At 39.7% G+C, this 24832-nt stretch overlaps 19 non-coding genes across 19 annotated transcripts; all 19 read right to left on the minus strand.

Moving 5' to 3' along the window:
* Positions 1-196: 196 nt before the first annotated feature.
* On the minus strand, positions 197-279 carry TRNAL-CAG (transfer RNA leucine (anticodon CAG)). The gene has a single exon. It is a non-coding gene; the product is annotated as a tRNA-Leu (tRNA).
* Positions 280-1033: 754 nt separating this feature from the next.
* Positions 1034-1116, minus strand: TRNAL-CAG (transfer RNA leucine (anticodon CAG)). Its single transcript has one exon. It is a non-coding gene; the product is annotated as a tRNA-Leu (tRNA).
* Positions 1117-1870: 754 nt separating this feature from the next.
* TRNAL-CAG (transfer RNA leucine (anticodon CAG)) lies at positions 1871-1953 on the minus strand. Its single transcript has one exon. It is a non-coding gene; the product is annotated as a tRNA-Leu (tRNA).
* A 754-nt stretch (positions 1954-2707) lies between these two features.
* Positions 2708-2790, minus strand: TRNAL-CAG (transfer RNA leucine (anticodon CAG)). Its single transcript has one exon. It is a non-coding gene; the product is annotated as a tRNA-Leu (tRNA).
* A 754-nt stretch (positions 2791-3544) lies between these two features.
* On the minus strand, positions 3545-3627 carry TRNAL-CAG (transfer RNA leucine (anticodon CAG)). Its single transcript has one exon. It is a non-coding gene; the product is annotated as a tRNA-Leu (tRNA).
* Positions 3628-4139: 512 nt separating this feature from the next.
* Positions 4140-4222, minus strand: TRNAL-CAG (transfer RNA leucine (anticodon CAG)). Its single transcript has one exon. It is a non-coding gene; the product is annotated as a tRNA-Leu (tRNA).
* A 754-nt stretch (positions 4223-4976) lies between these two features.
* On the minus strand, positions 4977-5059 carry TRNAL-CAG (transfer RNA leucine (anticodon CAG)). Its single transcript has one exon. It is a non-coding gene; the product is annotated as a tRNA-Leu (tRNA).
* A 512-nt stretch (positions 5060-5571) lies between these two features.
* Positions 5572-5654, minus strand: TRNAL-CAG (transfer RNA leucine (anticodon CAG)). The gene has a single exon. It is a non-coding gene; the product is annotated as a tRNA-Leu (tRNA).
* Positions 5655-6408: 754 nt separating this feature from the next.
* Positions 6409-6491, minus strand: TRNAL-CAG (transfer RNA leucine (anticodon CAG)). Its single transcript has one exon. It is a non-coding gene; the product is annotated as a tRNA-Leu (tRNA).
* A 754-nt stretch (positions 6492-7245) lies between these two features.
* TRNAL-CAG (transfer RNA leucine (anticodon CAG)) lies at positions 7246-7328 on the minus strand. The gene has a single exon. It is a non-coding gene; the product is annotated as a tRNA-Leu (tRNA).
* A 1107-nt stretch (positions 7329-8435) lies between these two features.
* TRNAL-CAG (transfer RNA leucine (anticodon CAG)) lies at positions 8436-8518 on the minus strand. Its single transcript has one exon. It is a non-coding gene; the product is annotated as a tRNA-Leu (tRNA).
* Positions 8519-10109: 1591 nt separating this feature from the next.
* TRNAL-CAG (transfer RNA leucine (anticodon CAG)) lies at positions 10110-10192 on the minus strand. Its single transcript has one exon. It is a non-coding gene; the product is annotated as a tRNA-Leu (tRNA).
* Positions 10193-13215: 3023 nt separating this feature from the next.
* On the minus strand, positions 13216-13298 carry TRNAL-AAG (transfer RNA leucine (anticodon AAG)). Its single transcript has one exon. It is a non-coding gene; the product is annotated as a tRNA-Leu (tRNA).
* A 990-nt stretch (positions 13299-14288) lies between these two features.
* TRNAL-AAG (transfer RNA leucine (anticodon AAG)) lies at positions 14289-14371 on the minus strand. The gene has a single exon. It is a non-coding gene; the product is annotated as a tRNA-Leu (tRNA).
* A 1591-nt stretch (positions 14372-15962) lies between these two features.
* TRNAL-CAG (transfer RNA leucine (anticodon CAG)) lies at positions 15963-16045 on the minus strand. Its single transcript has one exon. It is a non-coding gene; the product is annotated as a tRNA-Leu (tRNA).
* A 754-nt stretch (positions 16046-16799) lies between these two features.
* TRNAL-CAG (transfer RNA leucine (anticodon CAG)) lies at positions 16800-16882 on the minus strand. Its single transcript has one exon. It is a non-coding gene; the product is annotated as a tRNA-Leu (tRNA).
* A 1591-nt stretch (positions 16883-18473) lies between these two features.
* Positions 18474-18556, minus strand: TRNAL-CAG (transfer RNA leucine (anticodon CAG)). Its single transcript has one exon. It is a non-coding gene; the product is annotated as a tRNA-Leu (tRNA).
* Positions 18557-19310: 754 nt separating this feature from the next.
* TRNAL-CAG (transfer RNA leucine (anticodon CAG)) lies at positions 19311-19393 on the minus strand. Its single transcript has one exon. It is a non-coding gene; the product is annotated as a tRNA-Leu (tRNA).
* Positions 19394-20147: 754 nt separating this feature from the next.
* TRNAL-CAG (transfer RNA leucine (anticodon CAG)) lies at positions 20148-20230 on the minus strand. The gene has a single exon. It is a non-coding gene; the product is annotated as a tRNA-Leu (tRNA).
* Between the last annotated feature and the right edge of the window lie 4602 nt (positions 20231-24832).

Here is a 24832-nt window from a genome sequence, read left to right on the forward strand (position 1 = left end):
AAAAGTGGGATTTAAATGCACGCCTTCACGAGAGACTGCTCGGTCATCCTATCCTACACAAATAAGAAAACTTTCAAGATTGGATGCCAAGCCAGTCATCTGAAGAGTCTAACATTTTGGGGCGTGTTTTGGCATAGTGGGTTTTTTCACTAGCGCTGTCGGAATGACATTGCAGTGTGTTTAATAAAAGTTGTATTGTCAGAAGTGGGATTTGAACCCACGCCTCCAGGGGAGACTGCGACCTGAACGCAGTGCCTTAGACCGCTCGGCCATCCTGACTTATAGAAAAGCCAAGCCTTTCAGAAATGGAAGAAAAAACCGTCATGTTAAGGGTCCAGTTTTTGGGAATTTAAAATAGAAAGATTAGAACTGTTTCTTGTCCATTTCCATCATGTAGTTATTGGTTTATGATTAACAGTGCTGTAACAAAGAGGTCCTGAAGAACCCTTGTTCTTGCTTTAACCTGAAAATACAGAAAAACTACCCTGGGAGGTACCCAGCAGTAGTTTAGTGGAGTTCCATTCTCTATAACATTCACTCAAGTAAGCAGTGGAATCTGTATTGTCTTACATAGTTACTTAAATATGAAATAGAAAATAGAAAGATTAGTACTGTTTCTTGTCCATTTCCATTATGTAGTTATTGGTTTATGATTAACAGTGCTGTAAAAAAGAGGTCCTGAAGAACCCTTGTTCTTGCTTTAACCTGAAAATACAGAAAAACTACCCTGGGAGGTACCCAGCAGTAGTTTAGTGGAGTTCCATTCTCTATAACATTCACTCAAGTAAGCAGAGGAATCGGTATTGTCTTACATAGTTTACTTAAATATGAGTATTCAAAAGTGGGATTTAAATCCACGCCTTCACGAGAGACTGCTCGGTCATCCTATCCTACACAAATAAGAAAACTTTCAAGATTGGATGCCAAGCCAGTCATCTGAAGAGTCTAACATTTTGGGGCGTGTTTTGGCATAGTGGGTTTTTTCACTAGCGCTGTCGGAATGACATTGCAGTGTGTTTAATAAAAGTTGTATTGTCAGAAGTGGGATTTGAACCCACGCCTCCAGGGGAGACTGCGACCTGAACGCAGTGCCTTAGACCGCTCGGCCATCCTGACTTATAGAAAAGCCAAGCCTTTCAGAAATGGAAGAAAAAACCGTCATGTTAAGGGTCCAGTTTTTGGGAATTTAAAATAGAAAGATTAGAACTGTTTCTTGTCCATTTCCATCATGTAGTTATTGGTTTATGATTAACAGTGCTGTAACAAAGAGGTCCTGAAGAACCCTTGTTCTTGCTTTAACCTGAAAATACAGAAAAACTACCCTGGGAGGTACCCAGCAGTAGTTTAGTGGAGTTCCATTCTCTATAACATTCACTCAAGTAAGCAGTGGAATCTGTATTGTCTTACATAGTTACTTAAATATGAAATAGAAAATAGAAAGATTAGTACTGTTTCTTGTCCATTTCCATTATGTAGTTATTGGTTTATGATTAACAGTGCTGTAAAAAAGAGGTCCTGAAGAACCCTTGTTCTTGCTTTAACCTGAAAATACAGAAAAACTACCCTGGGAGGTACCCAGCAGTAGTTTAGTGGAGTTCCATTCTCTATAACATTCACTCAAGTAAGCAGAGGAATCTGTATTGTCTTACATAGTTTACTTAAATATGAGTATTCAAAAGTGGGATTTAAATCCACGCCTTCACGAGAGACTGCTCGGTCATCCTATCCTACACAAATAAGAAAACTTTTGAGATTGGATGCCAAGCCAGTCATCTGAAGAGTCTAACATTTTGGGGCGTGTTTTGGCATAGTGGGTTTTTTCACTAGCGCTGTCGGAATGACATTGCAGTGTGCTTAAGAAAAGTTGTATTGTCAGAAGTGGGATTTGAACCCACGCCTCCAGGGGAGACTGCGACCTGAACACAGCGCCTTAGACCGCTCGGCCATCCTGACTTATAGAAAAGCCAAGCCTTTCAGAAATGGAAGAAAAAACCGTCATGTTAAGGGTCCAGTTTTTGGGAATTTAAAATAGAAAGATTAGAACTGTTTCTTGTCCATTTCCATCATGTAGTTATTGGTTTATGATTAACAGTGCTGTAACAAAGAGGTCCTGAAGAACCCTTGTTCTTGCTTTAACCTGAAAATGCAGAAAAACTACCCTGGGAGGTACCCAGCAGTAGTTTAGTGGAGTTCCATTCTCTATAACATTCACTCAAGTAAGCAGAGGAATCTGTATTGTCTTACATAGTTACTTAAATATGAAATAGAAAATAGAAAGATTAGTACTGTTTCTTGTCCATTTCCATCATGTAGTTATTGGTTTATGATTAACAGTGCTGTAAAAAAGAGGTCCTGAAGAACCCTTGTTCTTGCTTTAACCTGAAAATACAGAAAAACTACCCTGGGAGGTACCCAGCAGTAGTTTAGTGGAGTTCCATTCTCTATAACATTCACTCAAGTAAGCAGAGGAATCGGTATTGTCTTACATAGTTTACTTAAATATGAGTATTCAAAAGTGGGATTTAAATCCACGCCTTCACGAGAGACTGCTCGGTCATCCTATCCTACACAAATAAGAAAACTTTCAAGATTGGATGCCAAGCCAGTCATCTGAAGAGTCTAACATTTTGGGGCGTGTTTTGGCATAGTGGGTTTTTTCACTAGCGCTGTCGGAATGACATTGCAGTGTGTTTAATAAAAGTTGTATTGTCAGAAGTGGGATTTGAACCCACGCCTCCAGGGGAGACTGCGACCTGAACGCAGTGCCTTAGACCGCTCGGCCATCCTGACTTATAGAAAAGCCAAGCCTTTCAGAAATGGAAGAAAAAACCGTCATGTTAAGGGTCCAGTTTTTGGGAATTTAAGATAGAAAGATTAGAACTGTTTCTTGTCCATTTCCATCATGTAGTTATTGGTTTATGATTAACAGTGCTGTAACAAAGAGGTCCTGAAGAACCCTTGTTCTTGCTTTAACCTGAAAATACAGAAAAACTACCCTGGGAGGTACCCAGCAGTAGTTTAGTGGAGTTCCATTCTCTATAACATTCACTCAAGTAAGCAGTGGAATCTGTATTGTCTTACATAGTTACTTAAATATGAAATAGAAAATAGAAAGATTAGTACTGTTTCTTGTCCATTTCCATTATGTAGTTATTGGTTTATGATTAACAGTGCTGTAAAAAAGAGGTCCTGAAGAACCCTTGTTCTTGCTTTAACCTGAAAATACAGAAAAACTACCCTGGGAGGTACCCAGCAGTAGTTTAGTGGAGTTCCATTCTCTATAACATTCACTCAAGTAAGCAGAGGAATCTGTATTGTCTTACATAGTTTACTTAAATATGAGTATTCAAAAGTGGGATTTAAATCCACGCCTTCACGAGAGACTGCTCGGTCATCCTATCCTACACAAATAAGAAAACTTTCGAGATTGGATGCCAAGCCAGTCATCTGAAGAGTCTAACATTTTGGGGCGTGTTTTGGCATAGTGGGTTTTTTCACTAGCGCTGTCGGAATGACATTGCAGTGTGCTTAAGAAAAGTTGTATTGTCAGAAGTGGGATTTGAACCCACGCCTCCAGGGGAGACTGCGACCTGAACACAGCGCCTTAGACCGCTCGGCCATCCTGACTTATAGAAAAGCCAAGCCTTTCAGAAATGGAAGAAAAAACCGTCATGTTAAGGGTCCAGTTTTTGGGAATTTAAAATAGAAAGATTAGAACTGTTTCTTGTCCATTTCCATCATGTAGTTATTGGTTTATGATTAACAGTGCTGTAACAAAGAGGTCCTGAAGAACCCTTGTTCTTGCTTTAACCTGAAAATACAGAAAAACTACCCTGGGAGGTACCCAGCAGTAGTTTAGTGGAGTTCCATTCTCTATAACATTCACTCAAGTAAGCAGAGGAATCGGTATTGTCTTACATAGTTTACTTAAATATGAGTATTCAAAAGTGGGATTTAAATCCACGCCTTCACGAGAGACTGCTCGGTCATCCTATCCTACACAAATAAGAAAACTTTCAAGATTGGATGCCAAGCCAGTCATCTGAAGAGTCTAACATTTTGGGGCGTGTTTTGGCATAGTGGGTTTTTTCACTAGCGCTGTCGGAATGACATTGCAGTGTGTTTAAGAAAAGTTGTATTGTCAGAAGTGGGATTTGAACCCACGCCTCCAGGGGAGACTGCGACCTGAACACAGCGCCTTAGACCGCTCGGCCATCCTGACTTATAGAAAAGCCAAGCCTTTCAGAAATGGAAGAAAAAACCGTCATGTTAAGGGTCCAGTTTTTGGGAATTTAAAATAGAAAGATTAGAACTGTTTCTTGTCCATTTCCATCATGTAGTTATTGGTTTATGATTAACAGTGCTGTAACAAAGAGGTCCTGAAGAACCCTTGTTCTTGCTTTAACCTGAAAATACAGAAAAACTACCCTGGGAGGTACCCAGCAGTAGTTTAGTGGAGTTCCATTCTCTATAACATTCACTCAAGTAAGCAGAGGAATCTGTATTGTCTTACATAGTTACTTAAATATGAAATAGAAAATAGAAAGATTAGTACTGTTTCTTGTCCATTTCCATCATGTAGTTATTGGTTTATGATTAACAGTGCTGTAAAAAAGAGGTCCTGAAGAACCCTTGTTCTTGCTTTAACCTGAAAATACAGAAAAACTACCCTGGGAGGTACCCAGCAGTAGTTTAGTGGAGTTCCATTCTCTATAACATTCACTCAAGTAAGCAGAGGAATCGGTATTGTCTTACATAGTTTACTTAAATATGAGTATTCAAAAGTGGGATTTAAATCCACGCCTTCACGAGAGACTGCTCGGTCATCCTATCCTACACAAATAAGAAAACTTTCAAGATTGGATGCCAAGCCAGTTATCTGAAGAGTCTAACATTTTGGGGCGTGTTTTGGCATAGTGGGTTTTTTCACTAGCGCTGTAGGAATGACATTGCAGTGTGTTTAATAAAAATTGTATTGTCAGAAGTGGGATTTGAACCCACACCTCCAGGGGAGACTGCGACCTGAACGCAGCACCTTAGACCGCTCGGCCATCCTGACTTATAGAAAAGCCAAGCCTTTCAGAAATGGAAGAAAAAACCGTCATGTTAAGGGTCCAGTTTTTAGGAATTTAAAATAGAAAGATTAGAACTGTTTCTTGTCCATTTCCATCATGTAGTTATTGGTTTATGATTAACAGTGCTGTAACAAAGAGGTCCTGAAGAACCCTTGTTCTTGCTTTAACCTGAAAATACAGAAAAACTACCCTGGGAGGTACCCAGCAGTAGTTTAGTGGAGTTCCATTCTCTATAACATTCACTCAAGTAAGCAGAGGAATCTGTATTGTCTTACATAGTTTACTTAAATATGAGTATTCAAAAGTGGGATTTAAATTCACGCCTTCACGAGAGACTGCTCGGTCATTCTATCCTACACAAATAAGAAAACTTTCAAGATTGGATGCCAAGCCAGTCATCTGAAGAGTCTAACATTTTGGGGCGTGTTTTGGCATAGTGGGTTTTTTCACTAGCGCTGTCGGAATGACATTGCAGTGTGTTTAATAAAAGTTGTATTGTCAGAAGTGGGATTTGAACCCACGCCTCCAGGGGAGACTGCGACCTGAACGCAGCGCCTTAGACCGCTCGGCCATCCTGACTTATAGAAAAGCCAAGCCTTTCAGAAATGGAAGAAAAAACCGTCATGTTAAGGGTCCAGTTTTTGGGAATTTAAAATAGAAAGATTAGAACTGTTTCTTGTCCATTTCCATCATGTAGTTATTGGTTTATGATTAACAGTGCTGTAACAAAGAGGTCCTGAAGAACCCTTGTTCTTGCTTTAACCTGAAAATACAGAAAAACTACCCTGGGAGGTACCCAGCAGTAGTTTAGTGGAGTTCCATTCTCTATAACATTCACTCAAGTAAGCAGTGGAATCTGTATTGTCTTACATAGTTACTTAAATATGAAATAGAAAATAGAAAGATTAGTACTGTTTCTTGTCCATTTCCATTATGTAGTTATTGGTTTATGATTAACAGTGCTGTAAAAAAGAGGTCCTGAAGAACCCTTGTTCTTGCTTTAACCTGAAAATACAGAAAAACTACCCTGGGAGGTACCCAGCAGTAGTTTAGTGGAGTTCCATTCTCTATAACATTCACTCAAGTAAGCAGAGGAATCTGTATTGTCTTACATAGTTTACTTAAATATGAGTATTCAAAAGTGGGTTTAAAATCCACGCCTTCACGAGAGACTGCTCGGCCATCCTATCCTACACAAATAAGAAAACTTTCAAGATTGGATGCCAAGCCAGTCATCTGAAGAGTCTAACATTTTGGGGCGTGTTTTGGCATAGTGGGTTTTTTCACTAGCGCTGTCGGAATGACATTGCAGTGTGTTTAATAAAAGTTGTATTGTCAGAAGTGGGATTTGAACCCACGCCTCCAGGGGAGACTGCGACCTGAACGCAGCGCCTTAGACCGCTCGGCCATCCTGACTTATAGAAAAGCCAAGCCTTTCAGATATGGAAGAAAAAACCGTCATGTTAAGGGTCCAGTTTTTGGGAATTTAAAATAGAAAGATTAGAACTGTTTCTTGTCCATTTCCATCATGTAGTTATTGGTTTATGATTAACAGTGCTGTAACAAAGAGGTCCTGAAGAACCCTTGTTCTTGCTTTAACCTGAAAATACAGAAAAACTACCCTGGGAGGTACCCAGCAGTAGTTTAGTGGAGTTCCATTCTCTATAACATTCACTCAAGTAAGCAGAGGAATCTGTATTGTCTTACATAGTTACTTAAATATGAAATAGAAAATAGAAAGATTAGTACTGTTTCTTGTCCATTTCCATCATGTAGTTATTGGTTTATGATTAACAGTGCTGTAACAAAGAGGTCCTGAAGAACCCTTGTTCTTGCTTTAACCTGAAAATACAGAAAAACTACCCTGGGAGGTACCCAGCAGTAGTTTAGTGGAGTTCCAGTCTCTATAACATTCACTCAAGTAAGCAGAGGAATCGGTATTGTCTTACATAGTTTACTTAAATATGAGTATTCAAAAGTGGGATTTAAATCCACGCCTTCACGAGAGACTGCTCGGTCCTCCTATCCTACACAAATAAGAAAACTTTCGAGATTGGATGCCAAGCCAGTCATCTGAAGAGTCTAACATTTTGGGGCGTGTTTTGGCATAGTGGGTTTTTTCACTAGCGCTGTCGGAATGACATTGCAGTGTGTTTAAGAAAAGTTGTATTGTCAGAAGTGGGATTTGAACCCACGCCTCCAGGGGAGACTGCGACCTGAACACAGCGCCTTAGACCGCTCGGCCATCCTGACTTATAGAAAAGCCAAGCCTTTCAGAAATGGAAGAAAAAACCGTCATTTTAAGGGTCCAGTTTTTGGGAATTTAAAATAGAAAGATTAGAACTGTTTCTTGTCCATTTCCATCATGTAGTTATTGGTTTATGATTAACAGTGCTGTAACAAAGAGGTCCTGAAGAACCCTTGTTCTTGCTTTAACCTGAAAATACAGAAAAACTACCCTGGGAGGTACCCAGCAGTAGTTTAGTGGAGTTCCATTCTCTATAACATTCACTCAAGTAAGCAGAGGAATCGGTATTGTCTTACATAGTTTACTTAAATATGAGTATTCAAAAGTGGGATTTAAATCCACGCCTTCACGAGAGACTGCTCGGTCATCCTATCCTACTCAAATAAGAAAACTTTCAAGATTGGATGCCAAGCCAGTCATCTGAAGAGTCTAACATTTTGGGGCGTGTTTTGGCATAGTGGGTTTTTTCACTAGCGCTGTCGGAATGACATTGCAGTGTGTTTAAGAAAAGTTGTATTGTCAGAGGTGGGATTTGAACCCACGCCTCCAGGGGAGACTGCGACCTGAACACAGCGCCTTAGACCGCTCGGCCATCCTGACTTATAGAAAAGCCAAGCCTTTCAGAAATGGAAGAAAAAACCGTCATGTTAAGGGTCCAGTTTTTAGGAATTTAAAATAGAAAGATTAGAACTGTTTCTTGTCCATTTCCATCATGTAGTTATTGGTTTATGATTAACAGTGCTGTAACAAAGAGGTCCTGAAGAACCCTTGTACTTGCTTTAACCTGAAAATACAGAAAAACTACCCTGGGAGGTACCCAGCAGTAGTTTAGTGGAGTTCCATTCTCTATAACATTCACTCAAGTAAGCAGAGGAATCTGTATTGTCTTACATAGTTTACTTAAATATGAGTATTCAAAAGTGGGATTTAAATCCACGCCTTTACGAGAGACTGCTCGGTCATCCTATCCTACACAAATAAGAAAACTTTCAAGATTGGATGCCAAGCCAGTCATCTGAAGAGTCTAACATTTTGGGGCGTGTTTTGGCATAGTGGGTTTTTTCACTAGCGCTGTCGGAATGACATTGCAGTGTGTTTAATAAAAGTTGTATTGTCAGAAGTGGGATTTGAACCCACGCCTCCAGGGGAGACTGCGACCTGAACGCAGCGCCTTAGACCGCTCGGCCATCCTGACTTATAGAAAAGCCAAGCCTTTCAGAAATGGAAGAAAAAACCGTCATGTTAAGGGTCCAGTTTTTGGGAATTTAAAATAGAAAGATTAGAACTGTTTCTTGTCCATTTCCATCATGTAGTTATTGGTTTATGATTAACAGTGCTGTAACAAAGAGGTCCTGAAGAACCCTTGTTCTTGCTTTAACCTGAAAATACAGAAAAACTACCCTGGGAGGTACCCAGCAGTAGTTTAGTGGAGTTCCATTCTCTATAACATTCACTCAAGTAAGCAGTGGAATCTGTATTGTCTTACATAGTTACTTAAATATGAAATAGAAAATAGAAAGATTAGTACTGTTTCTTGTCCATTTCCATTATGTAGTTATTGGTTTATGATTAACAGTGCTGTAAAAAAGAGGTCCTGAAGAACCCTTGTTCTTGCTTTAACCTGAAAATACAGAAAAACTACCCTGGGAGGTACCCAGCAGTAGTTTAGTGGAGTTCCATTCTCTATAACATTCACTCAAGTAAGCAGAGGAATCTGTATTGTCTTACATAGTTTACTTAAATATGAGTATTCAAAAGTGGGATTAAAATCCACGCCTTCACGAGAGACTGCTCGGCCATCCTATCCTACACAAATAAGAAAACTTTCAAGATTGGATGCCAAGCCAGTCATCTGAAGAGTCTAACATTTTGGGGCGTGTTTTGGCATAGTGGGTTTTTTCACTAGCGCTGTCGGAATGACATTGCAGTGTGTTTAATAAAAGTTGTATTGTCAGAAGTGGGATTTGAAGCCACGCCTCCAGGGGAGACTGCGACCTGAACGCAGCGCCTTAGACCGCTCGGCCATCCTGACTTTTAGAAAAGCCAAGCCTTTCAGATATGGAAGAAAAAACCGTCATGTTAAGGGTCCAGTTTTTGGGAATTTAAAATAGAAAGATTAGAACTGTTTCTTGTCCATTTCCATCATGTAGTTATTGGTTTATGATTAACAGTGTTGTAACAAAGAGGTCCTGAAGAACCCTTGTTCTTGCTTTAACCTGAAAATACAGAAAAACTACCCTGGGAGGTACCCAGCAGTAGTTTAGTGGAGTTCCATTCTCTATAACATTCACTCAAGTAAGCAGAGGAATCTGTATTGTCTTACATAGTTACTTAAATATGAAATAGAAAATAGAAAGATTAGTACTGTTTCTTGTCCATTTCCATCATGTAGTTATTGGTTTATGATTAACAGTGCTGTAAAAAAGAGGTCCTGAAGAACCCTTGTTCTTGCTTTAACCTGAAAATACAGAAAAACTACCCTGGGAGGTACCCAGCAGTAGTTTAGTGGAGTTCCAGTCTCTATAACATTCACTCAAGTAAGCAGAGGAATCGGTATTGTCTTACATAGTTTACTTAAATATGAGTATTCAAAAGTGGGATTTAAATCCACGCCTTCACGAGAGACTGCTCGGTCATCCTATCCTACACAAATAAGAAAACTTTCGAGATTGGATGCCAAGCCAGTCATCTGAAGAGTCTAACATTTTGGGGCGTGTTTTGGCATAGTGGGTTTTTTCACTAGCGCTGTCGGAATGACATTGCAGTGTGTTTAAGAAAAGTTGTATTGTCAGAAGTGGGATTTGAACCCACGCCTCCAGGGGAGACTGCGACCTGAACACAGCGCCTTAGACCGCTCGGCCATCCTGACTTATAGAAAAGCCAAGCCTTTCAGAAATGGAAGAAAAAACCGTCATGTTAAGGGTCCAGTTTTTGGGAATTTAAAATAGAAAGATTAGAACTGTTTCTTGTCCATTTCCATCATGTAGTTATTGGTTTATGATTAACAGTGCTGTAACAAAGAGGTCCTGAAGAACCCTTGTTCTTGCTTTAACCTGAAAATACAGAAAAACTACCCTGGGAGGTACCCAGCAGTAGTTTAGTGGAGTTCCATTCTCTATAACATTCACTCAAGTAAGCAGAGGAATCGGTATTGTCTTACATAGTTTACTTAAATATGAGTATTCAAAAGTGGGATTTAAATCCACGCCTTCACGAGAGACTGCTCGGTCATCCTATCCTACACAAATAAGAAAACTTTCAAGATTGGATGCCAAGCCAGTCATCTGAAGAGTCAAACATTTTGGGGCGTGTTTTGGCATAGTGGGTTTTTTCACTAGCGCTGTCGGAATGACATTGCAGTGTGTTTAAGAAAAGTTGTATTGTCAGAGGTGGGATTTGAACCCACGCCTCCAGGGGAGACTGCGACCTGAACACAGCACCTTAGACCGCTCGGCCATCCTGACTTATAGAAAAGCCAAGCCTTTCAGAAATGGAAGAAAAAACCGTCATGTTAAGGGTCCAGTTTTTGGGAATTTAAAATAGAAAGATTAGAACTGTTTCTTGTCCATTTCCATCATGTAGTTATTGGTTTATGATTAACAGTGCTGTAACAAAGAGGTCCTGAAGAACCCTTGTTCTTGCTTTAACCTGAAAATACAGAAAAACTACCCTGGGAGGTACCCAGCAGTAGTTTAGTGGAGTTCCATTCTCTATAACATTCACTCAAGTAAGCAGAGGAATCTGTATTGTCTTACATAGTTACTTAAATATGAAATAGAAAATAGAAAGATTAGTACTGTTTCTTGTCCATTTCCATCATGTAGTTATTGGTTTATGATTAACAGTGCTGTAAAAAAGAGGTCCTGAAGAACCCTTGTTCTTGCTTTAACCTGAAAATACAGAAAAACTACCCTGGGAGGTACCCAGCAGTAGTTTAGTGGAGTTCCATTCTCTATAACATTCACTCAAGTAAGCAGAGGAATCAGTATTGTCTTACATAGTTTACTTAAATATGAGTATTCAAAAGTGGGATTTAAATCCACGCCTTCACGAGAGACTGCTCGGTCATCCTATCCTACACAAATAAGAAAACTTTCAAGATTGGATGCCAAGCCAGTTATCTGAAGAGTCTAACATTTTGGGGCGTGTTTTGGCATAGTGGGTTTTTTCACTAGCGCTGTAGGAATGACATTGCAGTGTGTTTAATAAAAATTGTATTGTCAGAAGTGGGATTTGAACCCACGCCTCCAGGGGAGACTGCGACCTGAACGTAGCACCTTAGACCGCTCGGCCATCCTGACTTATAGTAAAGCCAAGCCTTTCAGAAATGGAAGAAAAAACCGTCATGTTAAGGGTCCAGTTTTTGGGAATTTAAAATAGAAAGATTAGAACTGTTTCTTGTCCATTTCCATCATGTAGTTATTGGTTTATGATTAACAGTGCTGTAACAAAGAGGTCCTGAAGAACCCTTGTTCTTGCTTTAACCTGAAAATACAGAAAAACTACCCTGGGAGGTACCCAGCAGTAGTTTAGTGGAGTTCCATTCTCTATAACATTCACTCAAGTAAGCAGAGGAATCTGTATTGTCTTACATAGTTACTTAAATATGAAATAGAAAATAGAAAGATTAGTACTGTTTCTTGTCCATTTCCATCATGTAGTTATTGGTTTATGATTAACAGTGCTGTAAAAAAGAGGTCCTGAAGAACCCTTGTTCTTGCTTTAACCTGAAAATACAGAAAAACTACCCTGGGAGGTACCCAGCAGTAGTTTAGTGGAGTTCCATTCTCTATAACATTCACTCAAGTAAGCAGAGGAATCAGTATTGTCTTACATAGTTTACTTAAATATGAGTATTCAAAAGTGGGATTTAAATCCACGCCTTCACGAGAGACTGCTCGGTCATCCTATCCTACACAAATAAGAAAACTTTCAAGATTGGATGCCAAGCCAGTTATCTGAAGAGTCTAACATTTTGGGGCGTGTTTTGGCATAGTGGGTTTTTTCACTAGCGCTGTAGGAATGACATTGCAGTGTGTTTAATAAAAATTGTATTGTCAGAAGTGGGATTTGAACCCACGCCTCCAGGGGAGACTGCGACCTGAACGTAGCACCTTAGACCGCTCGGCCATCCTGACTTATAGTAAAGCCAAGCCTTTCAGAAATGGAAGAAAAAACCGTCATGTTAAGGGTCCAGTTTTTGGGAATTTAAAATAGAAAGATTAGAACTGTTTCTTGTCCATTTCCATCATGTAGTTATTGGTTTATGATTAACAGTGCTGTAACAAAGAGGTCCTGAAGAACCCTTGTTCTTGCTTTAACCTGAAAATACAGAAAAACTACCCTGGGAGGTACCCAGCAGTAGTTTAGTGGAGTTCCATTCTCTATAACATTCACTCAAGTAAGCAGAGGAATCTGTATTGTCTTACATAGTTACTTAAATATGAAATAGAAAATAGAAAGATTAGTACTGTTTCTTGTCCATTTCCATCATGTAGTTATTGGTTTATGATTAACAGTGCTGTAAAAAAGAGGTCCTGAAGAACCCTTGTTCTTGCTTTAACCTGAAAATACAGAAAAACTACCCTGGGAGGTACCCAGCAGTAGTTTAGTGGAGTTCCATTCTCTATAACATTCACTCAAGTAAGCAGAGGAATCTGTATTGTCTTACATAGTTTACTTAAATATGAGTATTCAAAAGTGGGATTTAAATCCACGCCTTCACGAGAGACTGCTCGGTCATCCTATCCTACACAAATAAGAAAACTTTCAAGATTGGATGCCAAGCCAGTTATCTGAAGAGTCTAACATTTTGGGGCGTGTTTTGGCATAGTGGGTTTTTTCACTAGCGCTGTCGGAATGACATTGCAGTGTGTTTAAGAAAAGTTGTATTGTCAGAAGTGGGATTTGAACCCACGCCTCCAGGGGAGACTGTGACCTTAACGCAGCGCCTTAGACCGCTCGGCCATCCTGACTTATAGAAAAGCCAAGCCTTTCAGATATGGAAGAAAAAACCGTCATGTTAAGGGTCCAGTTTTTGGGAATTTAAAATAGAAAGATTAGAACTGTTTCTTGTCCATTTCCATCATGTAGTTATTGGTTTATGATTAACAGTGCTGTAACAAAGAGGTCCTGAAGAACCCTTGTTCTTGCTTTAACCTGAAAATACAGAAAAACTACCCTGGGAGGTACCCAGCAGTAGTTTAGTGGAGTTCCATTCTCTATAACATTCACTCAAGTAAGCAGAGGAATCTGTATTGTCTTACATAGTTACTTAAATATGAAATAGAAAATAGAAAGATTAGTACTGTTACTTGTCCATTTCCATCATGTAGTTATTGGTTTATGATTAACAGTGCTGTAAAAAAGAGGTCCTGAAGAACCCTTGTTCTTGCTTTAACCTGAAAATACAGAAAAACTACCCTGGGAGGTACCCAGCAGTAGTTTAGTGGAGTTCCATTCTCTATAACATTCACTCAAGTAAGCAGAGGAATCTGTATTGTCTTACATAGTTTGCTTAAATATGAAATAGAAAGATTAGAACTGTTTCTTGTCCATTTCCATCATGTAGTTATTGGTTTATGATTAACAGTGCTGTAACAAAGAGGTCCTGAAGAACCCTTGTTCTTGCTTTAACCTGAAAATACAGAAAAACTACCCTGGGAGGTACCCAGCAGTAGTTTAGTGGAGTTCCATTCTCTATAACATTCACTCAAGTAAGCAGAGGAATCGGTATTGTCTTACATAGTTTACTTAAATATGAGTATTCAAAAGTGGGATTTAAATCCACGCCTTCACGAGAGACTGCTCGGTCATCCTATCCTACACAAATAAGAAAACTTTCAAGATTGGATGCCAAGCCAGTCATCTGAAGAGTCTAACATTTTGGGGCGTGTTTTGGCATAGTGGGTTTTTTCACTAGCGCTGTCGGAATAACATTGCAGTGTGTTTAATAAAAGGTGTATTGTCAGAAGTGGGATTTGAACCCACGCCTCCAGGGGAGACTGTGACCTTAACGCAGCGCCTTAGACCGCTCGGCCATCCTGACTTATAGAAAAGCCAAGCCTTTCAGAAATGGAAGAAAAAACTGTCATGTTAAGGGTCCAGTTTTTGGGAATTTAAAATAGAAAGATTAGAACTGTTTCTTGTCCATTTCCATCATGTAGTTATTGGTTTATGATTAACAGTGCTGTAACAAAGAGGTCCTGAAGAACCCTTGTTCTTGCTTTAACCTGAAAATACAGAAAAACTACCCTGGGAGGTAACCAGCAGTAGTTTAGTGGAGTTCCATTCTCTATAACATTCACTCAAGTAAGCAGAGGAATCTGTATTGTCTTACATAGTTACTTAAATATGAAATAGAAAATAGAAAGATTAGTACTGTTTCTTGTCCATTTCAATCATGTAGTTATTGGTTTATGATTAACAGTGCTGTAAAAAAGAGGTCCTGAAGAACCCTTGTTCTTGCTTTAACCTGAAAATACAGAAAAACTTCCCTGGGAGGTACCCAGCAGTAGTTTAGTGGAGTTCCATTCTCTATAACATTCACTCAAGTAAGCAGAGGAATCGGTATTGTCTTACATAGTTTACTTAAATATGAGTATTCAAAAGTGGGATTTAAATCCACGCCTTCACGAGAGACTGCTCGGTCATCCTATCCTACACAAATAAGAAAACTTTCAAGATTGGATGCCAAGCCAGTCATCTGAAGAGTCTAACATTTTGGGGCGTGTTTTGGCATAGTGGGTTTTTTCACTAGCGCTGTCGGAATGACATTGCAGTGTGTTTAATAAAAGGTGTATTGTCAGAAGTGGGATTTGCACCCACACCTCCAGGGGAGACTGTGACCTGAACGCAGCGCCTTAGACCGCTCGGCCATCCTGACTTATAGAAAAGCCAAGCCTTTCAGAAATGGAAGAAAAAACCGTCATGTTAAGGGTCCAGTTTTTGGGAATTTAAAATAGAAAGATTAGAACTGTTTCTTGTCCATTTCCATCATGTAGTTATTGGTTTATGATTAACAGTGCTGTAACAAAGAGGTCCTGAAGAACCCTTGTTCTTGCTTTAACCTGAAAATACAGAAAAACTACCCTGGGAGGTACCCAGCAGTAGTTTAGTGGAGTTCCATTCTCTATAACATTCACTCAAGTAAGCAGAGGAATCTGTATTGTCTTACATAGTTACTTAAATATGAAATAGAAAATAGAAAGATTAGTACTGTTTCTTGTCCATTTCCATCATGTAGTTATTGGTTTATGATTAACAGTGCTGTAAAAAAGAGGTCCTGAAGAACCCTTGTTCTTGCTTTAACCTGAAAATACAGAAAAACTACCCTGGGAGGTACCCAGCAGTAGTTTAGTGGAGTTCCATTCTCTATAACATTCACTCAAGTAAGCAGAGGAATCGGTATTGTCTTACATAGTTTACTTAAATATGAGTATTCAAAAGTGGGATTTAAATCCACGCCTTCACGAGAGACTGCTCGGTCATCCTATCCTACACAAATAAGAAAACTTTCAAGATTGGATGCCAAGCCAGTCATCTGAAGAGTCTAACATTTTGGGGCGTGTTTTGGCATAGTGGGTTTTTTCACTAGCGCTGTCGGAATGACATTGCAGTGTGTTTAATAAAAGTTGTATTGTCAGAAGTGGGATTTGAACCCACGCCTCCAGGGGAGACTGCGACCTGAACGCAGCGCCTTAGACCGCTCGGCCATCCTGACTTATAGAAAAGCCAAGCCTTTCAGATATGGAAGAAAAAACCGTCATGTTAAGGGTCCAGTTTTTGGGAATTTAAAATAGAAAGATTAGAACTGTTTCTTGTCCATTTCCATCATGTAGTTATTGGTTTATGATTAACAGTGCTGTAACAAAGAGGTCCTGAAGAACCCTTGTTCTTGCTTTAACCTGAAAATACAGAAAAACTACCCTGGGAGGTACCCAGCAGTAGTTTAGTGGAGTTCCATTCTCTATAACATTCACTCAAGTAAGCAGAGGAATCTGTATTGCCTTACATAGTTACTTAAATATGAAATAGAAAATAGAAAGATTAGTACTGTTACTTGTCCATTTCCATCATGTAGTTATTGGTTTATGATTAACAGTGCTGTAAAAAAGAGGTCCTGAAGAACCCTTGTTCTTGCTTTAACCTGAAAATACAGAAAAACTACCCTGGGAGGTACCCAGCAGTAGTTTAGTGGAGTTCCATTCTCTATAACATTCACTCAAGTAAGCAGAGGAATCGGTATTGTCTTACATAGTTTACTTAAATATGAGTATTCAAAAGTGGGATTTAAATCCACGCCTTCACGAGAGACTGCTCGGTCATCCTATCCTACACAAATAAGAAAACTTTCAAGATTGGATGCCAAGCAGGTCATCTGAAGAGTCTAACATTTTGGGGCGTGTTTTGGCATAGTGGGTTTTTTCACTAGCGCTGTCGGAATGACATTGCAGTGTGTTTAATAAAAGTTGTATTGTCAGAAGTGGGATTTGAACCCACGCCTCCAGGGGAGACTGCGACCTGAACGCAGCGCCTTAGACCGCTCGGCCATCCTGACTTATAGAAAAGCCAAGCCTTTCAGATATGGAAGAAAAAACCGTCATGTTAAGGGTCCAGTTTTTGGGAATTTAAAATAGAAAGATTAGAACTGTTTCTTGTCCATTTCCATCATGTAGTTATTGGTTTATGATTAACAGTGCTGTAACAAAGAGGTCCTGAAGAACCCTTGTTCTTGCTTTAACCTGAAAATACAGAAAAACTACCCTGGGAGGTACCCAGCAGTAGTTTAGTGGAGTTCCATTCTCTATAACATTCACTCAAGTAAGCAGAGGAATCTGTATTGTCTTACATAGTTACTTAAATATGAAATAGAAAATAGAAAGATTAGTACTGTTTCTTGTCCATTTCCATCATGTAGTTATTGGTTTATGATTAACAGTGCTGTAAAAAAGAGGTCCTGAAGAACCCTTGTTCTTGCTTTAACCTGAAAATACAGAAAAACTACCCTGGGAGGTACCCAGCAGTAGTTTAGTGGAGTTCCATTCTCTATAACATTCACTCAAGTAAGCAGAGGAATCGGTATTGTCTTACATAGTTTACTTAAATATGAGTATTCAAAAGTGGGATTTAAATCCACGCCTTCACGAGAGACTGCTCGGTCATCCTATCCTACACAAATAAGAAAACTTTCAAGATTGGATGCCAAGCAGGTCATCTGAAGAGTCTAACATTTTGGGGCGTGTTTTGGCATAGTGGGTTTTTTCACTAGCGCTGTCGGAATGACATTGCAGTGTGTTTAATAAAAGTTGTATTGTCAGAAGTGGGATTTGAACCCACGCCTCCAGGGTAGACTGCGACCTGAACGCAGCGCCTTAGACCGCTCGGCCATCCTGACTTATAGAAAAGCCAAGCCTTTCAGAAATGGAAGAAAAAACCGTCATGTTAAGGGTCCAGTTTTTGGGAATTTAAAATAGAAAGATTAGAACTGTTTCTTGTCCATTTCCATCATGTAGTTATTGGTTTATGATTAACAGTGCTGTAACAAAGAGGTCCTGAAGAACCCTTGTTCTTGCTTTAACCTGAAAATACAGAAAAACTACCCTGGGAGGTACCCAGCAGTAGTTTAGTGGAGTTCCATTCTCTATAACATTCACTCAAGTAAGCAGAGGAATCTGTATTGTCTTACATAGTTACTTAAATATGAAATAGAAAATAGAAAGATTAGTACTGTTTCTTGTCCATTTCCATCATGTAGTTATTGGTTTATGATTAACAGTGCTGTAAAAAAGAGGTCCTGAAGAACCCTTGTTCTTGCTTTAACCTGAAAATACAGAAAAACTACCCTGGGAGGTACCCAGCAGTAGTTTAGTGGAGTTCCATTCTCTATAACATTCACTCAAGTAAGCAGAGGAATCGGTATTGTCTTACATAGTTTACTTAAATATGAGTATTCAAAAGTGGGATTTAAATCCACGCCTTCACGAGAGACTGCTCGGTCATCCTATCCTACACAAATAAGAAAACTTTCAAGATTGGATGCCAAGCCAGTCATCTGAAGAGTCTAACATTTTGGGGCGTGTTTTGGCATAGTGGGTTTTTTCACTAGCGCTGTCGGAATGACATTGCAGTGTGTTTAATAAAAGTTGTATTGTCAGAAGTGGGATTTGAACCCACGCCTCCAGGGGAGACTGCGACCTGAACGCAGCGCCTTAGACCGCTCGGCCATCCTGACTTATAGAAAAGCCAAGCCTTTCAGAAATGGAAGAAAAAACCGTCATGTTAAGGGTCCAGTTTTTGGGAATTTAAAATAGAAAGATTAGAACTGTTTCTTGTCCATTTCCATCATGTAGTTATTGGTTTATGATTAACAGTGCTGTAACAAAGAGGTCCTGAAGAACCCTTGTTCTTGCTTTAACCTGAAAATACAGAAAAACTACCCTGGGAGGTACCCAGCAGTAGTTTAGTGGAGTTCCATTCTCTATAACATTCACTCAAGTAAGCAGAGGAATCTGTATTGTCTTACATAGTTACTTAAATATGAAATAGAAAATAGAAAGATTAGTACTGTTTCTTGTCCATTTCCATCATGTAGTTATTGGTTTATGATTAACAGTGCTGTAAAAAAGAGGTCCTGAAGAACCCTTGTTCTTGCTTTAACCTGAAAATACAGAAAAACTACCCTGGGAGGTACCCAGCAGTAGTTTAGTGGAGTTCCATTCTCTATAACATTCACTCAAGTAAGCAGAGGAATCGGTATTGTCTTACATAGTTTACTTAAATATGAGTATTCAAAAGTGGGATTTAAATCCACGCCTTCACGAGAGACTGCTCGGTCATCCTATCCTACACAAATAAGAAAACTTTCAAGATTGGATGCCAAGCCAGTCATCTGAAGAGTCTAACATTTTGGGGCGTGTTTTGGCATAGTGGGTTTTTTCACTAGCGCTGTCGGAATGACATTGCAGTGTGTTTAATAAAAGTTGTATTGTCAGAAGTGGGATTTGAACCCACGTCTCCAGGGGAGACTGCGACCTGAACGCAGCGCCTTAGACCGCTCGGCCATCCTGACTTATAGAAAAGCCAAGCCTTTCAGATATGGAAGAAAAAACCGTCATGTTAAGGGTCCAGTTTTTGGGAATTTAAAATAGAAAGATTAGAACTGTTTCTTGTCCATTTCCATCATGTAGTTATTGGTTTATGATTAACAGTGCTGTAACAAAGAGGTCCTGAAGAACCCTTGTTCTTGCTTTAACCTGAAAATACAGAAAAACTACCCTGGGAGGTACCCAGCAGTAGTTTAGTGGAGTTCCATTCTCTATAACATTCACTCAAGTAAGCAGAGGAATCTGTATTGTCTTACATAGTTACTTAAATATGAAATAGAAAATAGAAAGATTAGTACTGTTTCTTGTCCATTTCCATCATGTAGTTATTGGTTTATGATTAACAGTGCTGTAAAAAAGAGGTCCTGAAGAACCCTTGTTCTTGCTTTAACCTGAAAATACAGAAAAACTACCCTGGGAGGTACCCAGCAGTAGTTTAGTGGAGTTCCATTCTCTATAACATTCACTCAAGTAAGCAGAGGAATCGGTATTGTCTTACATAGTTTACTTAAATATGAGTATTCAAAAGTGGGATTTAAATCCACGCCTTCACGAGAGACTGCTCGGTCATCCTATCCTACACAAATAAGAAAACTTTCAAGATTGGATGCCAAGCCAGTCATCTGAAGAGTCTAACATTTTGGGGCGTGTTTTGGCATAGTGGGTTTTTTCACTAGCGCTGTCGGAATGACATTGCAGTGTGTTTAATAAAAGTTGTATTGTCAGAAGTGGGATTTGAACCCACGTCTCCAGGGGAGACTGCGACCTGAACGCAGCGCCTTAGACCGCTCGGCCATCCTGACTTATAGAAAAGCCAAGCCTTTCAGATATGGAAGAAAAAACCGTCATGTTAAGGGTCCAGTTTTTGGGAATTTAAAATAGAAAGATTAGAACTGTTTCTTGTCCATTTCCATCATGTAGTTATTGGTTTATGATTAACAGTGCTGTAACAAAGAGGTCCTGAAGAACCCTTGTTCTTGCTTTAACCTGAAAATACAGAAAAACTACCCTGGGAGGTACCCAGCAGTAGTTTAGTGGAGTTCCATTCTCTATAACATTCACTCAAGTAAGCAGAGGAATCTGTATTGTCTTACATAGTTACTTAAATATGAAATAGAAAATAGAAAGATTAGTACTGTTTCTTGTCCATTTCCATCATGTAGTTATTGGTTTATGATTAACAGTGCTGTAAAAAAGAGGTCCTGAAGAACCCTTGTTCTTGCTTTAACCTGAAAATACAGAAAAACTACCCTGGGAGGTACCCAGCAGTAGTTTAGTGGAGTTCCATTCTCTATAACATTCACTCAAGTAAGCAGAGGAATCGGTATTGTCTTACATAGTTTACTTAAATATGAGTATTCAAAAGTGGGATTTAAATCCACGCCTTCACGAGAGACTGCTCGGTCATCCTATCCTACACAAATAAGAAAACTTTCAAGATTGGATGCCAAGCCAGTCATCTGAAGAGTCTAACATTTTGGGGCGTGTTTTGGCATAGTGGGTTTTTTCACTAGCGCTGTCGGAATGACATTGCAGTGTGTTTAATAAAAGTTGTATTGTCAGAAGTGGGATTTGAACCCACGTCTCCAGAGGAGACTGCGACCTGAACGCGGCGCCTTAGACCGCTCGGCCATCCTGACTTATAGAAAAGCCAACCCTTTCAGATATGGAAGAAAAAACCGTCATGTTAAGGGTCCAGTTTTTGGGAATTTAAAATAGAAAGATTAGAACTGTTTCTTGTCCATTTCCATCATGTAGTTATTGGTTTATGATTAACAGTGCTGTAACAAAGAGGTCCTGAAGAACCCTTGTTCTTGCTTTAACCTGAAAATACAGAAAAACTACCCTGGGAGGTACCCAGCAGTAGTTTAGTGGAGTTCCATTCTCTATAACATTCACTCAAGTAAGCAGAGGAATCTGTATTGTCTTACATAGTTACTTAAATATGAAATAGAAAATTGAAAGATTAGTACTGTTTCTTGTCCATTTCCATCATGTAGTTATTGGTTTATGATTAACAGTGCTGTAAAAAAGAGGTCCTGAAGAACCCTTGTTCTTGCTTTAACCTGAAAATACAGAAAAACTACCCTGGGAGGTACCCAGCAGTAGTTTAGTGGAGTTCCATTCTCTATAACATTCACTCAAGTAAGCAGAGGAATCGGTATTGTCTTACATAGTTTACTTAAATATGAGTATTCAAAAGTGGGATTTAAATCCACGCCTTCACGAGAGACTGCTCGGTCATCCTATCCTACACAAATAAGAAAACTTTCAAGATTGGATGCCAAGCCAGTCATCTGAAGAGTCTAACATTTTGGGGCGTGTTTTGGCATAGTGGGTTTTTTCACTAGCGCTGTCGGAATGACATTGCAGTGTGTTTAATAAAAGTTGTATTGTCAGAAGTGGGATTTGAACCCACGTCTCCAGGGGAGACTGCGACCTGAACGCGGCGCCTTAGACCACTCGGCCATCCTGACTTATAGAAAAGCCAACCCTTTCAGATATGGAAGAAAAAACCGTCATGTTAAGGGTCCAGTTTTTGGGAATTTAAAATAGAAAGATTAGAACTGTTTCTTGTCCATTTCCATCATGTAGTTATTGGTTTATGATTAACAGTGCTGTAACAAAGAGGTCCTGAAGAACCCTTGTTCTTGCTTTAACCTGAAAATACAGAAAAACTACCCTGGGAGGTACCCAGCAGTAGTTTAGTGGAGTTCCATTCTCTATAACATTCACTCAAGTAAGCAGAGGAATCTGTATTGTCTTACATAGTTACTTAAATATGAAATAGAAAATTGAAAGATTAGTACTGTTTCTTGTCCATTTCCATCATGTAGTTATTGGTTTATGATTAACAGTGCTGTAAAAAAGAGGTCCTGAAGAACCCTTGTTCTTGCTTTAACCTGAAAATACAGAAAAACTACCCTGGGAGGTACCCAGCAGTAGTTTAGTGGAGTTCCATTCTCTATAACATTCACTCAAGTAAGCAGAGGAATCGGTATTGTCTTACATAGTTTACTTAACCCCTTCCCGCTCCTTGACGTACTATTACGTCATGGCAGCTGTATCGTTCGCGCTCCATGCCGTAATAGTACGTCTCGGGAGTAACGGCCGTTTTGGCCGTCCTCCCGACACATACAGGAGCTGTGACGCTGCTGTCTTGTTCAGCAGCTGTCACAGCTCCTACAGCGGGGACCGATCGCTGTGTCCCCGCTGATTAACCCCTTAAAAGCCGCGTTCTATAGAGATCGCGGCTTTTTAGGGGTTAAGCTGCCATCGCCGGCCTGCTACGCGATAGCGGCCGGCGATGGTGACTATGGCAACCGGACACCAAACAATGGCGTCCGGCTATGCCATAGACGGAAGCCTAGTGGGTCCTGACAACGTCAGGACCCACTATGCTTGCTGTCAGTGAGTAGCTGACAGTTCTAATACACTGCACTACGCATGTAGTGCAGTGTATTAGAATAGCGATCAGGGCCTCCTGCCCTCATGTCCCCTAGTGGGACAAAGTAATAAAGTAAAAAAAAAGTTAAAAAAAGATGTGTAAAAATAAGAAAATAAAAGTTTTAAAAGTAATAAAAGTAAAAGTCCCACTTTTTCCCTTATCAGGCCTTTATTATTAATAAAAATATATAAACAAACAAATAAACTATACATAATTGGTATCGCCGCGTCCGTAACGGCCTGAACTACAAAATTATTTTGTTATTTATCCCGCACGGTGAACGCCGTAAAAAAAAATATTAATAAACCGTACCACAATCACAATTGTTTGGTCACTTCACCTCCCAAAAAATGGAATAAAAAGAGATCAAAAAGTCGCATGTACCTAAAAATGGTACTGATGGAAAATACAGTTCGTTACGCAAAAAATAAGTCCTCGCACGGCTTTATTGATTGAAAAATAAAAACGTTCTGGCTCTTAGAATAAGGTAACACAAAAAGTGAATGATTGTTTACAAAACGTATTTTATTGTGCAAACGCCATAAGACATAAAAAAAAACTATAAACATCTGGTATCGCCGTGATCGTATCGCCCCGCAGAATAAAGTTAATATATCATTTATAGCGCACGGTGAACGCTGTAAAAAAAAAAGTATACAAAAACAATAGTAGAATTGCTGTTTATTAGTCACCACGCCACCTAAAAATGGAATAAAAACTGATCAAAAAGCCGCATGCACCCCATGAAAACTACAATGGATTCCTCAAGGGGTCTAGTTTCCAAATTGGGGTCACTTTGGGGGGTTTCCAATGTTTTGGCACCACAAGACCTCTTCAAACCGGACATGGTGCCTAATAAAAAAGAGGGCTCAAAATCCGCTAGGTGCTCCTTTGCTTCGGAGGCCGGTGCTTCAGTCCATTACCGCCCGAGGGCAACATGTGGGATATTTCTCTAAACTGCAGAATCTGGGCAATAAGTATTGAGTTGCGTTTCTCTGATAAATCCTTTTGTGTTATAAAAAAAATGGTATAAAAAGAGTAAATTTCACCTCTACTTTGCTCTAAATTTCTGTGAAACACCTAAAGGGTTCATAAACTTTCTAAATGCTGTTGTGAATACTTTGAGGGGTCTAGTTTCTAAAATGGGGTGTTTGATAGGGGTTTCTAATATATGGGCCCCTCAAAGCAACTTCAGAAATGAACTGGAACCTAAAAAAATAAATAAATGAGGCAATACTTCGCTTCTTACATTATACTGATAATGAGCCGTGCCCACTCCGAGATGACCCCAGTTTTGACCGTTTGTATAAACGGAGACCCCTATTAGACCGTTTCAGTGCCCGGTTTTCCCAAGCATACACCCCCGAGAAGTGTTTTTCTATTGATGAGTCCCTGGTACATTTTAAAGGGAGGGTTCAATTCCGCCAGTACCTGCCAGGTAAGAGGGCAAGGTATGGCGTGAAGATGTATAAGCTGTGCGAGAGTGCATCAGGGTATACCTACAGGTTTAGGATATATGAAGGAAAGGCCACCCCCAAACCAGACTGCATCCTGGACTACAATAGGTACATGGGAGGGATGGACTTGTCAAATCAAGTCCTGAAGCCCTACAGCGCCATGTGGTGTAGTATAAGAAGCTAGCCGGGCACATCATACAGATGGCTTTCTAGAATGCGTATGTGCTACGTCGATGTGCAGGCCAGAGGGGAACTTTCCTGGAATTTCAAGATCTAATCTTTAGGGACCAGGAAGGGGGGGCGCATCGTACCAGGGCAACACTTTCCAGGAGAAGGTCCCCAAACCGGTGGAAAGGGAAAGAGTCAAAAGAGGTGCAGAGTCTGCTATAAGAGGGGGATAAGGAAGAACACAATATACCAATGTGACACGTGTCCCGAAAAACCAGGGCTCTGTATAAAAGATTGTTTTAAAATGTATCATACATCCCTTGATTTTCAAT

The sequence above is a fragment of the Rhinoderma darwinii genome, chromosome 3, assembly GCF_050947455.1.
Source record: "Rhinoderma darwinii isolate aRhiDar2 chromosome 3, aRhiDar2.hap1, whole genome shotgun sequence".
Taxonomy (NCBI): domain Eukaryota; kingdom Metazoa; phylum Chordata; class Amphibia; order Anura; family Rhinodermatidae; genus Rhinoderma; species Rhinoderma darwinii.